This window comes from Myotis myotis, unplaced genomic scaffold, assembly GCF_014108235.1.
Source record: "Myotis myotis isolate mMyoMyo1 unplaced genomic scaffold, mMyoMyo1.p scaffold_m19_p_4, whole genome shotgun sequence".
Taxonomy (NCBI): domain Eukaryota; kingdom Metazoa; phylum Chordata; class Mammalia; order Chiroptera; family Vespertilionidae; genus Myotis; species Myotis myotis.
In genome coordinates, this window is record NW_023416346.1 from 116,823,107 (window position 1) to 116,835,197 (window position 12,091).

Sequence of the window (12,091 nt, forward strand, 5' to 3'; positions counted from 1 at the left end):
GAGTGAGATCATGTGATAATTTGGCACCACTGATTTTAAGACACACAAAGGCCTGCCTGTCCTCCTTATTCTGGTCAGTGCCCCAGCTGACCCTGAATATTTGTTGTGGCTGATACAGGCTAGTCCCTGCTGCTGTGCCGGTCTACCTCTAAACACCTAAGATGCCACAGTCAGTGTCACTTGACTGTCTCTGAACACATGAATCTCTTGGTACACAAGCCACAAATTTAAATTCACTTGTTCATCCATTCAACAAATATTTGCTGTTTACCTCTCATATGTAATTCCTGGCGAACTTTAGATTATTGTAGGCACTCCAACTGTGTGTTTTAAATAAGCTGAATTGGAAGCACGCCCAGTGCCATTAAACGAGGCCTGGATTTAGCATGGTTTAACAAGAAGTTAAAGGTCAGAGAGGATCTGTGTGGAAAAGGAAAAATTCCAATCCTGTCAGGAGTTTGGTTGTGGGAAAATGCAACTTCATAATCTGTCAACTCAAACTGTCGATCAAAGCCCATCATTAGTCTTATACCACCCATCTGACACTAGATCAATAGGAAAAGTACTTTTCAATGTCAGATCGATGGTATGACTAAGTTTGGGGGTGACAGCTAAACAATTGCATCCATCCTAGGTATGTGAATGTTATTACCAGGAACATCAACTCAAAGTAAAATGATAATCCACTCCTGCACAGTGTTGTGAAAGAAATGTTCAAACCCCCAGAAATTCTTGGTGCTCCCACCTACTAAGATAGAAAAGATAAAGTGCATGTGTATTTCTAAGATTTCTAAAGTACCCATTTTGCCACTGAGCTTATTGAGAAGATATATTTCATATTAACCTAACAATTGAGCCTCCTGGAGCTGATAGGGTAAGAGATTCTTGCCATAGAATTTGCAGGAAATTCACATGAACTGTAAAAATACCTTTTTTTTCTTTCACCACTGTAGCAGTTTCCCCTCCTTAAGCAGCTTCTAACCTCTGTATCCAGGAATGAATTTTTTTTAATATATTTTTATTGATTTCAGAGAGGAAGGGAGAGGGAGAGAGAAAAACATCAATGATGAGAGAGAATCACTGATCGGCTGCCTCCAGCACACCCCCTACTGGGAATCAAGCCCGAAACCTGGGCAGGTGCCCTTGATCAGAATCGAACCCAGGACCCTTCAGTCCATGGCCGATGCTATATCCACTGAGCCAAAAAAATATATTTGAACAACAAAAAAAGGTGTGCTGAGAGACAACATCCTAAGAGACAGAGAAGAAAGCGCCCTAGGTGGCAATATGTACCATGGGACCAGGTGGACTCCTCTCCACTCTGGGACAGCACTGAGCACATTTTGAGGGAGGCAAGCACCAACCTGATTCTGCTTCTGTATCCCTCTCCTACTCTCAGATACTTTGCTACAACCACTGTGCCTCCAAAGCCTGGGGCTCTGAATGTCCCATACCACCCCAACCACAAATCACAGTGGAGCTCAGGTGGCAGAGAGTGAAATTAGTGCTTTAATAGGCACGATCACCCACATTAAGGTAAAAGTGACAAAGAATAAGGAAAGGTATATGCAGAGAAGGAAAGAAAGGAAGGAATAGCTTGAGATATACCCTGATCTGATCATTGCTATTCATAGAATAGCTTATTATTCCATTATCAGTATATGTATGTGGATGTTTATGTGTGATATATATATATATATATATATATGACATATATAAGTGTGCGTATGCATGTATGTATAAAAATATGTATTTGCTTTTGTATATGTGTGCAGACATGCAAGGCTATATATATATATATATATATATAATGATGAATGTATGTGTGTGTAGTCACATCCACATGTATAAATTTTTTAATATGTTTTATTGATTTTTTACAGAGAGGAAGGGAAAGGGATAGAGTCAGAAACATTGATGAGGGAGAAACATCGATCAGCTGCCTTCTGCACACCCCCTACTGGAGATGTGCCCAAAACCAAGGTACATGTCCTTGACCAGAATCGAACCTGGGACCCTTCAGTCCAAAGGCCGACACTCTATCCACTGAGCCAAACCAGTTAGGGTAACATGCATAAATTTTTAAATGTCTCCCAATTACTGAGCACATACATGGTTACAGACACTCTGCTAAGTACTTTACATGTATAATTTCACCTCATTTTCATAAGAACCCTCAGACGTACATTCCTTATATTGTACCCACTTTCCAGATAAGGAGACAAAAGCTTAGAGAGACCCAGTAACTTGCTCACATTCACACAGCTATTAAAGTAAATCTTCACTCATCGTCCATCTCTTTCAGAAAGCCACACCCATTTCCCAGCCTACCAAAACTGTCTTTCAACATGGCCATATTACATGTTTGCCTGTTACACTACTTAGGGAAAAAAGAAGTTGTGTGTACCCTCAAATGTATCACAAATGCCGAGGTCAGCGTTCACTGGTGTGTGCTGATGTTCACAAGGTGAGCGGTGGTCTGACCTCGGAAAAAACACCTTTCGGTGAGGCCTGTGCACCTGCTATAGGCTCACTAAGTCAATCCAGATCCAAAGGACATGTCAGAAACTAGGCCCCACCACCATGTTGCAATCACAAAACATTCTGCACAGCACAGGCTGGGATTCCCAACCCACTGAAACGACGTGTAATAATAGACATGAAATACTCTGAATTGGAGTGGAGGGGAGAGTTAATCAGAGTGAATGTTCCAGCCACAGAATCACAGTACCTAAAAGATGGATACTAAAGAGTTTGTCTGGCCAAGGCTGGTTTGGCTCAGTGGATAGAGCATCAGCCCATGGACAGAATGGTCCCGGGTTCGATTCCAGTCAAGGGCACGTACCTCGGTTGCAAGCTTGATCTGTAGCCCTGGTCAGGGCATGTGCAGGAGCAACCAATAGATGTGTTTCTCTCACATCGATGTTTCTCTTTCTGTGTCTCTCCCTCTCCCTTCCTCTCTCTCTAAAAATCAATGGAAAGCCCTGGCTTGTTTGGCTCAGTGGATAGAGCGTCGGCCTGTGGACTGAAGGGTCCCGGGTACAATTCCGGTCAAGGGCACATGCCTAGGTTGTGGGCTCGATCCCCAGTGGAGGGCATGCAGGAGGCAGCCAATCAGTGATTCTCTCTCATCACTGATGTTTCTCTCTCTCTCTCCCTCTCCCTTCCTCTCTGAAATCAATAAAAATATATTTTAAAAAGAAAAATAACTAAAAGGTGACTAGAGCTATCCTGGACACGAGAATCCCTTGATCTGAAGAGAGCTGTCCAGGTTGTAACGGAGGGTACAGAGCCCTCAGAAAAAGGTAAGTTGCTTCCTCCTGGAGGCTCACTATTCTCCAGTGCCCTGGGGTTCAGTCCTCCAGCAGGTAAAGAAAACCTGGGGCCTGATAAAGGCTGGTGATTACATCCGGCCACCAAGTGGAAAGTGGCTTTGTTGAATTACCGGTGTCACACAGAAATCCCTAGAGCGATCAAGCTGATTTTTCTAAGTAGCGCAGAGAACCCCCGGGAAGATAAAGGTCTGGCCTCTCTTCTTCCCCCATTGAAAAAGAATAACTCCGTCAGAGGGGCTATTGTGCCGAAGAGGTATCTGATAATGAACTCTCTTTACTTTCTACCTCTGCAAATCAAGCTTGTCAACACAAACTGTGCCTAACTGCCAAGGACAGGTTTGGTCCCTGGCAAGCAACAAAAGAGCTACACTCAGGAAAGCGGGGCTTTTGCTGGCACCCTGTTCCACTAGCAGTCCCCATGTTCAATCACATCCCTGTCTTGTTTTGCCCTGTTGTCTGTGAATTAGCCAGTCCCGGGGTTAAGTCAGTTGCAATGATGCCAGGCTCTGAATAGAATGTCTTCAGCATCATCCACCTGGGTAATTACAAAGGGAGAGGCCACCACACAGGGCCTCAGAGGGACACAGAGAACCATGCATGTGCGGGAGATCTAGGGTAAGTGTGACACCCCTTGGGTTTAGCTGAGCCCTGTTAATCCTCCCTCCAGTGAGTGCCTATCCTGTCAGGTTCTGTGATTGAGAGCTGCTTAAACAGGTGAGAAAATTTCAGGAAGCTAATATGTCCTATCTAATCAAGGCTAAGTGTTCCCTCTTTGCCCGAGCCCCCTTATTTGTATGAGTACCACATGGTAATGGATAAATAATTTTTTTCACGGTTGTCTGACATGCAGGCCCTTAAATAAGTGATCTAGTGCTCAGTTTCATTTACAGGAGAGCTTACCCAGCAAGCCTCAAGATTCGTGCCCTCATCAGAACCGTTTCCAGCTCCACCTCATCCTTCAGAAGCCCAATGCAGTACTATAAAATTAACTATAACACAGTTATAAACCAAGGGGTTATTTCTTCATACACACCTGGAAACTCGCTTTTCACCATCTTGGGGAGCTATCGCAATGAGCTCTAGGTACTCAGCACTCCAATCTGTTCATTATTTTATAAACACCTTTTGAACTTTCTTGATTTTGAGGTTTTTCCTCTCTGTGATACAGACACACAGCTTATTGACAAAAATTTACCTCCTCCACTTAGCACTTAGAAATATATTTGGGGCCCTGCCAGTGTGGCTCAGTGGTTCAGCGTCAATCTATGAACCAGGAGGTCAAGGTTCGATTCCCAATCAGGGCACATGCCTGGGTTGCAGGCCCAGTGTGGGGCATGCAGGAGGCAGCCAATCAATGATTCTCTCATCATTGATGTGTCTAGCTCTCTATCCTTTTTCCTTCCTCTCTGAAATCAATAAAAATATTTTTTTAAAAAGAAATAGATTTGGGGCAAATATCTTGCATGTGATCCCAATAGGGAAGTGGCTCTCAAAGCTGGTCCCAGGACTCACAGTATCAACACCTGGGAACTTATTAGAGATGCAAATTCTCAGGCCCCAAGCACCCAGAAGCCCCTGGGGGTGGGGCCCAGCCATTTGTGTTTTAACACACCCTCTGAGTCAGGCGAGTGTAAGAACCACTGTTAGTAGAGGATATGAGAATAAGGAGTAATTAAGGAGAAACTCAGTTCAGGGTAAGGCATTCTCTTGACCCATGGGCATATTTAAACCTATGTATTATTTTGCCAAGTAAAAGAAATCTCCAAATACTACATATGTTATTCTCTTCTTATGGTGGTGTGCTGGAGCCAGCTCCTAGCAACTTGTGAGAGCTGATTGTTAAACATTCAGAAAGTCAGCAAGCCAGCCATGGTGAGAGTATTTACACCACAGAATCAGCAAACGCTACAAATCCAAGCTTTTATTCAGTGAGCCCGTTTACCAGCACACGACTGGCTGATTTTTAAAAGGGTTGTTATGGTAGGTGTTGGGACATGAGGCCATATCTGATAAATGATCACAAAGTAAGGAGTCAGGATTTAGAGCTGGGCGAGAGAGTAGGAAGATGTAGGTACAGAGGGGCAAACCAGTCCCAGGAAAAGGCCAGAAAGCCAGTGGTAGAAACTTAATTGGATGCTTAGAACAGCCAGAGCAGGAAGGGGTAGATTATGGAATGAGACAGAGCAAGTTTAATATAATATAATTTTATATTTTAAAAGTATTCCAAATATATTGTTTTGTATTGTTGACTGGTGGTGACATCTTGATTTATTCATTCATTTGGCGAATACTTATTGAATGTCTATGTATACCGGGCATTGTGCTAGACTCTGATGCTACAGCAGTGAATAACACAAAGTCTCTGCTACTGCATAGCTTACACTTTACAGATAACAACAACATAAAGCTAAGTACACATAGTTTAGTATTCCAATGGGGATAAGGAGTCATTTGATGTAATGATCATAAGTGCATATATATATATATATATATATATATATATATATATATATATATATATAAAAGCCTAAGTGACTGTTACAACCGGATGACCAGCCAGTAGCTATGACACGCACTGACCACCAGGGAGCAGATGCTCAATGCAGGAGATGCCCCCTGGTGGTCAGTGCGCTCCCACAGCCAACCCCCCGCAGCCCCTCCCCCTGGCCAGTGGGCCCGATGGGGACTGGGTGAGACGGCCCCAATAGGCCCCAATCACTGCCCAGGTCAAGGGACCCCACCCGTGCACAAATTCATGCACCGGGACTCTAGTTTGATATAAGATGCTCAGGGTGAGCTTTGTGAGCAAGGTGACATTTGAGTAGAGACCCAAAAGAAGTGAGAGAGCAAGTCATTATTGAGAAACAATTCTCCATGGGTCTTGTGCATCTTTGCACAATTTAGGAGCAAAATCACTGACTGCCTTTGATCTGGAGAGCTTTTCAAAGATGTCTATATAGCAAAGTCCATGGAAGGCAGAGAAAATGTCTCTCTCCAAAGTTAAGCACAGATTCACTTACTGTCCAGTATAATGAAGATAATATTCCCCCAGGGAAAAGGACAACTATGCCTTCCCTGCCCCATTTTAAATGATTAGGGTTTCCTAATCTCAGGGTTCCTCCCCTATAAAACAACCCTGAATGGGCTGGTGTCACCTGCCCTCCCTATGGGAACTGGGACTCAGGGAACCAACACAAGAAAATGCAGATACTCTGGCTACAGATATTGCTGTCAATAATAAAGTCCTTTGTCTCTGACCAAAGAGTGTTATGTCTTCTGCCAGCATCCATGAAACTGCAGCAAGATAGCTTGATGGCTTGCGAGCAAGGTAACATGGCAGGCCCCTCCGAGTTCATGACATCCATGAGAATAAATGAGGGAAGGGTGGTCCAGGCAGGGGAATCAGCAAGTGCACAGGCCCTGAGGAGGATGATAGTTCTCCTCAACCAGACTCTCCTCTGTGACTTGCCCTGGCCCTCCATAGCTGTGTAAATCACTGTCTTAACTCACTCTGTCTAACTTTAGGATGCCACCACTTCTTGCATAAGGTCTGTGATTGTCAATACAGGAGGAAAGAGGGAGCATCTCCCATGCCACCCCTACATATAGTTCCAAAGGGAGTCCTATGGAATATAGGGTCACATGAAATTTGTTTAGTTTATGGGCTGAGAAAAACAGTCCTAATCTTGGGGGGAAGGCTGGGGAAGGCTGGGGAAGGCTGGGGAGGGTGGGTGGGTGGGTGGGTGGGATATAATCAACCAAAGACCTTGTATGTATATATGCATAACCCATGGACACAGACAATAGGGTGGTGAAGGCCTGGGGTGGGGGTGGAGGCGGGCTGGAGGGGGGAAAAGGGGGACGTATGTAATAATGTCAACAATAAAGATTTTTTTTAAAAAAAAAACAGTCCTAGAAAGCCTTGCAGTGCCCAGAACAAACACTACAGAAAGCAAAGAGAGACAGTGACCAACACCACCAGGCAGCAGCTAGGAACCCAAAATTCAATAGAAGAAAAGTGGAAAAATCAAGAAATGAGAGAAGAGGTACATCCTCAGATAGGAAGGTCTCAATATTAGAGCATTTGTGGGTAAAGCCATGACAAAGCACAGCAAAGCCAGCTGAAATCACAATGGAGAAAAAAAAATTAGGATAGATTGACTCACATAAAGAGTATGAGAGTTGAAGGAAACAGCACCTGGCATATAGATTCTAAAAGCCACATTTGAATGCATTTAAAAATTTTTTTTTTCAGAAAAACATCTCCAATTTGATCATGAAAGTCACTGAAAAGGCAGAATTCTATTCACAGACATTTGCATTATGAATCACTCCTTAGAAATGACTCATTTCCTTAAAATTAAATGTCAGCACCTCATGAGGAGCAACACCTCTAAAATTCCCTACTTCCATCTTTAATCAGATTTTGAACTTGGCTTTAGTTTTCAGTGTTAAAAAAAGGAGTGTACTCAGCTAAGTTTGAGAAAATAGTCAATACTTTCCTGTGTATCATGATTCAATTTGCCAGTCACTCTGATGCAGATAAATCTTAAACGAAAAAAGCAGACTGATACTATGATTTCTGTTTTAAAATATTTTCTTTTCTCTCCTACCTCAAAAGAACTTACTTCCCTCATCCATAACTTTTACAAACTTATTCCAATGGGTAATATAAGTGTGCGTATACCTTCAGAGTAGATCTTCATTGCAATGCACTGAATATTTGTGTTCCCCCAAATTCACATGTCAAAACCTAATCCCCAATGTGAGGGTATTAGAAGGTGGAGCCTTTGGCCCAGCCGGCATGGCTCAGTGGTTGAGCGTCAACTTATAAACCAGGAGGTCATGGTTCAATTCCTGCTCAGGGCATATGCCAGGGTTGTGGGCTTAGTCCCCAGTGTGGGGTATGCAGGAGGCAGCCGGTCAGTGATGCTCTCTCATCACTGATGTTTCTTTCTCTCCCTCTCCCTTCCTTTCTGAAATCAATAAAAAAAGAAAAACGAAAAAAGAAGGTGGAGCCTTTGAGCAATGATTAGGTCATGAGGGTAGAGCCCTTATAAATGAGATTAGTGCCCCTATAAAAGGGACCCCAGAGAGCTCTTTTGCCCCTTCTGCCACATGAGAACACAGCGAGAATAGACACATGCATGATAGCTGTCTATGAACCAGGAAGCTGGCCCGCACCAAATGCTAAATCTGCTGGTGCCTTGATCTTGAACTTCCCAGTCTCCAGAACTGTCAGAAATAAATGTTTGGTGTTCATATCACCCAGTCTGCAGTATTTCGTAGAGTAGCCCTTACAGACTAAGATAGTGGTATCGATATATATAAAAGGCTAATATGCTAAGTGTCCGACTGTCTGACCGGTCACTATGATGCGCACTGACCACCAGGGGACAGACTGTCAATGCAGGAGCTGCTGAGCTGCAGTGACTTGGCTGTGGCGGTTCTCAGGTGATACACCCCGAAACCAGAGAGGAGGGAGCCTCATTACTCGTGTGGCCGCATGATTCCACCTTCAGCCATGGGTTATGTTGTTGCTGGGGCACTGTCGGCCCTGAATCTGGTTTACTGCACACTTGCATTTGTGTTCCACACCCTGTACAACAGCAACTTTGCAGAGTGCCCTATCGCACTCCAGGACCCCTCAGGGGATGTTGGAGAGCCAATTTCAGCCCAATCCCCACAGGCCAAGCCAAGGGACCCCACCTACCGGAGGGACCCTGCTCACTCTGCAGATGCCCTTCGAGCCAAGGCGCCACCCCAGGTGCAGCCGGCCAGGGAGGGACTACGGGAGCTTGGTTCCAGGGCATTTCCTGCCCGTCTTTCCCAGTCCCGAACTGCTGGCTGCCTTCTAATTAATTTCCTTTCAATGTACACAAATCCGTCCACCAGGGCACTAGTATCCACATAAAAGGTTTCAAGCACAATTTGATCCTGAGGTCATCAAATAAATTTTCCTGCTTCTATATAGGACTGTAGCAAAACTGGCTAAATCAACCTGGCCCATGTGGCTCAGCAGTCGAGCATCGACCTATGAACCAGGAGGTCATGGTTCAATTCCCAGTCAAGGGCACATGTCTGCATTGCGGGTTCGATCCCCAGTAGGAGGCATGCAGGAGATAGCTGATCGATGATTCTCTCTCATCATCAATATTTCTATCTCTCCCTCTCCCTTCCTCTCTGAAATCAATTATATATATATATATGCTAAGTCAGTATTTGCCATGTTTTCAAATCCTTCAGTGAACATCATCTTGCCATTTGCCAATGTTATCACCGATAAGGGTTTAATCTCCAACATTTATAGGAAACTCATACAACTTAACAAAAGGAAGAGAAACAATCCAATCAAAAAAATGGGCAAAGGACCTAAATAGACACTTTTTAAAAGAAGACATTCAGAAAGCCAAGAGACATATGAAAACATGCTCAAAGTCACTAATCATCCGAGAGATGCAAATCAAAACAACAAGGTACCATCTCACACCTGTCAGAATGGCTATCATCAACAAATCAAAAAACAACAAGTGCTGGAGAGGATGCGGAGAAAAAGGAACACTCGTGCACTGCTGGTGGGAATGCAGACTGGTGCAGCCACTGTGGAAGACAGTATGGAGTTTCCTCAAAAGGTTAAAAATGGAACTCCCATTTGACCCATTGATCCCACTGCTAGGAATATATCCCAAGAAACCAGAAACACCAATCAGAAAGGATATATGCATCCCTATGTTCATAGCAGCACAATTTACCATAGCTAAGATTTGGAAACAACCTAAGTGCCCATCAACGGATGAATAAATTAGAAAACTGCTGCACATCTACACATTGGAATACTACGCTGCTATAGAAAAGAAGGAATTCTTACCATTTGCAACAGCATGGATGGAACTGGAGAGCATTATGCTAAGTGAAATAAGCCAGTCAGTGAAAGAAAAAGACCACATGATCTCACTCATTTATGGATAATAAAGACCATTATAAACTAATGAACAAAAATAGATACAGAGGCAGAGCAGCATTAAACAGATTGTCAAACTACAGCAGGAAGGCGGGGGAGGGTTGGGGGTGGGGGGGTAAGAGATCAGCCGAAGGACTTGTATGCATGCCTATAAGCATAACCAATGGACACAAGACACTGGAGGGTAGGGGAGGCCAGGGGATTGTCAAGGGGGAAAAAAAGGAGACAAATGTATTACTCTTTGTAATATTTTAAGCAATAAAAAAATCCTTTAAAAATAAATAAATAAATATAGTCTTTTAAAATTTTCTGTGAAGATTTTAGTTACAATCATGACTACTTTTGGAAACAAGGACAACTGGAAACAACATAAATGCCTCCAAATAGAGGAATGGTTAAATACCTGAGGCCATGCCCTGACTGGTTTGGCTCAGTGGATAGAGCCTCGGCCTGCGAACTGAAGGGTCCTGGGTTTGATTCCGGTCAAGGGCATGTATCTTGGTTGCTGGCACATCCCCAGTGGGAGGCGTGCAGGAGGCGGCTAATCGATGTTTCTCTCTCATCAATGTTTCTAATTCTCTATGCCTCTCCTTCCTCTCTGTAAAAAATCAATAAAATATATATATTTTTAAAATACCTGAGGCCATAAGCATTTGGCCAGACACCTTGCTGCCATTCAAGAGATAGTGTAGAATATTAATGGCATGAAAAGATTGTTATTATAGTTTGTTAAAAGTAAGGGAGTTATGTAGCAGCACATGCAGGGTGATAGCATTTTTTAAAAATTATATGCTTATATATTCCCCATGTGGGTACGAAACGTGTGCTAAGCACCTATTATATGCCAGGCACTGAATAAGGCTCTGAGAAGCAGTGGAAAAAAAAAAAAAAAAAAAACATAATTTCCCCCCTCATGAAGCTTACAGTCTGGTCAGGAAGATAAACATTAGATAAATCAGTATGCAAGCCATTAGTTCATTGTAATGAGAGGAAGTGCTGAAAAAAATCCAGGATATTATACTTTTTTATCTAAGAAAACCCTCACTCCAGGCATTCTGCTCATCCTCTCCATTTCAGCTTTGTGAAGTCCCTCTGAGTGAGAGGTTTTAGGACATATTCTGCTTCCTAATTTTTTAAAAATATATGTTTTTATTGATTTCAGAGAGGAAGGGAGAGATAGAAATATCAATGATGAGAATCACTGATTGGCTGCCTCCTGCACACCTGCTACTGGGGATTGAGCCTGCAACCGGTCATGTGCCCTTGACCAGATTCAAACCCAGGATCTTTCATTCTGCAGGCCGACGCTCTATCCACTAAGCCAAACTGGCTAGGGCTGCTTCCTAATTTTTCACATGAATATATGTTTAGAATAAGACCAATAAGAGACATTTTAGAATCCCTGAGGAATCATTTCTCAATAAGCATGCCATCCCACCAGGAGTAACTTTGCATTGACTGGAAATCCTCACTCCTCAGCTCTTTTTGGCCAAGCTAATTATGTGAATTATTTTAACCTTTCCTTATAGGTTTTATTTTCCAAGCCTTAAATCATATTCATTGTCCTCGCATGAACTGCCTCCAAGTTTTACATGATTAATGTCTGCTCATTAGATGCTGAGCAAATTTGTGGTCAGATGCACTCCAGTAACTTTAAAGGCTTTGGTTTTGTCAAAGAAGGGCTGCCGCCAATACACAATATATAGCATCTGCATCTATGATAAGCAGACCTCTTAAAGCTGGGTTCTCCATAAAGGCATTCAGTCTTCCCATTTCTTTCTAATTAGGATCGTCC

The 12,091-nt window shown here is 43.2% G+C and overlaps 1 pseudogene; it reads left to right on the forward strand.

Moving 5' to 3' along the window:
- The first annotated feature begins 6,623 nt into the window (after positions 1-6,623).
- Positions 6,624-12,091, forward strand: part of LOC118653608 — a 37,890-nt pseudogene continuing 32,422 nt past the window's right edge.